Consider the following 4,979-nt stretch of genomic DNA (forward strand, 5'->3'; position numbering starts at 1 on the left):
TTTTCCATAACCATTTATGGCACCTAAGGCCGGAGAAATCTCTAGGAAGAGGAAAGGGAAGGCAGTTGCTTCCAACTCCAAGTCATGAGAGATGGAGCAAATAAGAGAGCCCACTCATGGACCTCAACAAAAGCAACCCATTATCCTCCATGAAATTAGAGAGGAGCAACAAAGGCAAGGAAGAGACATTGAGGAGCTCAAGCACTCCATAGGATCTTCAAGAAGGAGAACTAGCTGCCATCACTAAGGTGGACCCGTTCTTTAATTTTCTTGTTCTTATTTTTTTATTTTTCGATTTCTATGCTTGATGTTCTATCTATGTTTGTGTCTTTACTACATGATCATTAGTATCTTAGTGTCTCTGCCTTAAAGATAAGAATGTCCTATGAATCCATCACCTTTCTTAAAATAAAAAATGTTTTTTTAATTGCAAAAGAAAAAGAAGTACATGAATTTCGAATTTTAAAACAGTTTAATTATTTTGATGTGGTGGCAATGTTTTTTGTCTTTCTGAATGAATGCTTGAACAGTGCATATTTTTGAATTTGTTGTTTATGAATGTTAAAATTGTTGGCTCTTGAAAGAATAATGGAAAAAGAGAAATGTTATTGATAATTTGAAAAATCATAAAAATGATTCTTGAAGCAAGAAAAAGCAGTGAATACAAAGCTTGCAGAAAAAAAAAGAAAAAGAAAGAAAAAGAAAAAGCAAGCAAAAAAAGCCAATAGCCCTTTAAACCAAAAGGCAAGGGTAAAATAAAAAGGATCCAAGGCTTTGAGCATCAGTGGATAGGAGGGCCTACAGGAATAAAATCATGGCCTAAGCGGCTAAACAAGGCTGTCCCTAACCATGTGCTTGTGGCGTGAAGGTGTCAAGTGAGAAGCTTGAGACTGAGCGGTTAAAGTCATGGTCCAAAGCAAAAAGAGTGTGCTTAAGAGCTCTGGACACCTCTAATTGGGGACTCTAGCAAAGCTGAGTCACAATCTGAAAAAGGTTCACCCAGTTATGTGTCTGTAGCATTTATGTATCCGGTGGTAATACTGGAAAACAAAATGCTTAGGGTCACGGCCAAGACTCATAAAGTAGCTGTGTTCAAGAATCAACATACTGAACTAGGAGAATCTATAACACTATCTGAATTCTGAGTTCCTATAGATGCCAATCATTCTGAACTTCAAAGGATAAAGTGAGATGCCAAAACTATTCAGAAGCAAAAAGCTAATAGCCCCGCTCATCTAATTAAGACTGATCTTCATAGATGTTTTTGGAATTCATTATATATTCTATTCTTTTTATCCTACTTTGTTTTTAGTTGCTTGGGGACAAGCAACAATTTAAGTTTGGTGTTGTGATGAGCGGATAATTTATACGCTTTTTGGCATTGTTTTTAGTATGTTTTCAGTATATTTTAGTTAGTTTTTATTATGTTTTTATTATTTTTTATTCAAAAATCATATTTCTGGACTTTACTATGAGTTTGTATGTTTTTCTGTGATTTCAGGTATTTTCTAGCTAAAATTGAGGGACCTAAGCAAAAATCTGATTCAGAGGCTGAAAAAGGACTGCAGATGCTATTGGATTCTGACCTCCCTGCACTCGAAGTGGATTTTCTGGAGCTACAGAAGCCCAATTGGAACGCTCTCAATTGAGTTGGAATGTAGACATCCTGGGCTTTCCAGCAATATATAATAGTTCATACTTTGCTCGAGATTTGATGGCCCAAACCGGCGTTCCAATTCAGCATAAAAATTCTGGCGTCAAAACGCCAGAACTGGCATGAAAGCTGGAGTTAAATGCCCAAACTGGCACAAAAGCTGGCGTTTAACTCCAAGAAAGGTCTCTACACGTGAAAGCTTTAATGCTTAGCCCAAGTACACACCAAGTGGGCCCTGAAAGTGGATTTTTACACTAACTATTCTAGCTTACTCATTTTCTGTAACCCTAGGTCACTAGTTTATTATAAAAACTACTTTTAGTGATTCATCTTGTACCTCATGACACTCTACACATTTCATATTGTATCTTCTACGGCATGAGTCTCTAAACCCCATGGTTGGGGGTGAGGAGCTTTGCTGTGTTTTGATGAATTAATGCAATTACTACTGTTTTCCATTCAATCACGCTTGCTTACATTCTAAGATATTCACTCGTACTTCAACTTGATGAATGTGATGATCTGTGACACTCATCACCATTCTCAACCTATGAACGCATGCCTGACAACCACCTCCATTCTACTTTAGACTGAGTGCTTATCTCTTAGCCTCCTGGTTCAAATCAGAGTCTTCGTGGTATAAGCTAGAATCAATTGGCAGCATTCTTGAGATCCGGAACGTCTAAACCTTGTCTGTAGTATTCTGAGTAGGATCTGGGATAGGATGACTGTGATGAGCTTCAAACTCACAAGTGATGGGCATAGTGACAGACGCAAAAGGATCAATGGATCCTATTCCAGCATGAGTGAGAACCGACAGATGATTAGCCGTGCGGTGACAGCGCATTTGGACCATTTTCACTGAGAGGACGGATGGTAGCCATTGACAACGGTGATCCACCAACATACAGCTTACCATGGAAGGATCCTTGCGTGCGTGAAGAAGAAGACAGTAGGAAAGCAGAGATTCTGAAGACAGAGCATCTCCAAAACCTCAACCTATTCTCTATTACTGCATAACAAGTATTTAGTTCATGTTCTTTTACTTTTTACAATTAAATCTGAGAATTATTGATATGCTGACTAAGAGTTACAAGATAACCATAGCTTGCTTCAAGCCGATAATCTCCGTGGGATCGACCCTTACTCACGTAAGGTATTACTTGGACGACCCAGTGCACTTGCTAGTTAGTTGTGCGGAATTGCAAAAGTGTGATTGTAATTTCGTGCACCACACATCAAATATTTTGATTTGACCTATACAAATCCTATCCTCTTAATTATACATTTTGGGGATATAATAATCAAACAACTATTGACTAAGGTCAAGCAAACACAAGCACAATCAAACGTGCTACCATCATCAAAACTATACAAACGCCTTTATCAAACAAACATCAATAAAAGGCAAATCCACGTAAACACATCTTATCATTCATATTGTGTTTAGGCATCAAAATAATATAAAATCCAAACTAGCTCTATTAAGAGCAAACCAAATTCAAAACAAATAAACATAGTTCAGTGAAAGCAAATACATAAATCCAATCAAACACCAATGATATTCAACATTCTCATCCTTTTCTTCAGTAGCACCATCATCCTCCACCATAGCTCCATCTTAGATGATCTTCCCTGGATCCATCTGAGAAAAATCAACCTCAGGAGCAAGAAACTTGGCCTGTTGAGAAGCTCACTCAAACCCTTCCACAAATGAATCAAGGATCTCTACTTCCTTCTATTTCTCCATCTCTTTCAACTTCGTTGTCACCTCAATTACTTGAGCACTCATGGTAGAAAGGTCGGCTTCCTCTTTCTTCAGATCCTCCACTTCTTTTGAATAATTTTCCTTCATCAGCTTCAACTCCTTCTCAATTTCTGATAACTTACTCTCCAATTCGGCTACTTTCCTATTTTTTAAAGCCAATTCTTCTTTCAAAATCGGGTCTTGCTTTTGCTCGGCAAATTTCCAATATTTCTTTTCTTGGCAGCGCCCTAAGCTCGCCAGTCGAAGACCAATCACCTTAACAGACCAAACAGATACCATAAAGGATATATTTATACATATATTGGTATGCAAATCACAATCAACAATAACATACGTTACCTGCATATATTGATCAATGGCGACGTCCCCAACCTCGTCTGCCATAGTCACATCTGCCGACGTCTAGCAAACCTCATCGGCAACGACCATATAAGGTTAATCCTTCCCCCATAATGACGAGGCATCACTTTGATCGGCAACGTTATGCAACTTCTTTTGGTTCTCATAAAAACTTTGTATTTCTTCAATCTGGACCTCATCCCTATCTTCCTCAGAACCTTCAGAAAGGTCCACCGCATCAGTCTTCCTCTTCTTCAAAATAATTTTCTTTCTCCTCAGCTTAGGCTGGTTAACCTCACCAGCACTAATAGTTTTTTCGGCTTTCAAGGTCGAACCCTCCTTTTCCAGGTTTTTGCTCTTAACCTGAGCTCTTAAGGTAGCAGCAGATACCCCATAATATTTTCCTCCTAAAACAAAACACAACAGTTAGTAACATATCATCTCAAAACATACAGAGTTACATTTCAGAATCTCACCCAAATATCCTACAACAGCTTCTTTATTCTCCTTCCATTGAAGCAAATCAAACACAGAAATTAATTCTTTCCGATCAACAACTTCCACCAAATACTCAATGATACATTCATCTCTTGCACTAATGGTTTCTGGCCCTAGAATATTGTGAGGCTCCGAACACCACCAAAGAGGAAACTTTTCCCCCAAATGTTCATCCATATAGAACGGGAAATCACTTTCAGCATTAGAGACCTTCATATACATCTCTTTGAAGTCTTTAAACGACGACTTGTATAACTTAAAGATAGAAAACCTCAGTGAACTATTCAAGTTCACCCCTGTCCAAACACCTTTGGCCTGAAATAAGGAGAAGAACAACTCAACAGAGGGAGTCTTTTCTAGAAACTCCATTAGAATCTCAAAACTACACAGAAACACCCACCCATTAGGGTGGAGTTGGGAAGGCGCACAATTTAGTTGCCTCAACACCTGACATTGAAACTCTGAGAATGGAAGTTTCACTCTCAGTTCCTCTATGATACAGCTATACATGAAGAAAAATTCAAAATCCTTTGCTCTATGATACACACGGTCATCACTGGCACACGGTAACAGATTCACATGAATCCCTGAACCTAGCTTCACTATCTTCCTCAAATCTATTTCCTTCACAGCCTCCACATCCATGAATAGTGATGTATGCATTTTAACATCCACACTCACCCAATCGTCTGACCAATCCACCGTCTTCCTCTTCTCTTT

Source organism: Arachis hypogaea, chromosome 11 (assembly GCF_003086295.3).
Source record: "Arachis hypogaea cultivar Tifrunner chromosome 11, arahy.Tifrunner.gnm2.J5K5, whole genome shotgun sequence".
In the NCBI taxonomy this organism is placed as follows: Eukaryota; Viridiplantae; Streptophyta; class Magnoliopsida; order Fabales; family Fabaceae; genus Arachis; species Arachis hypogaea.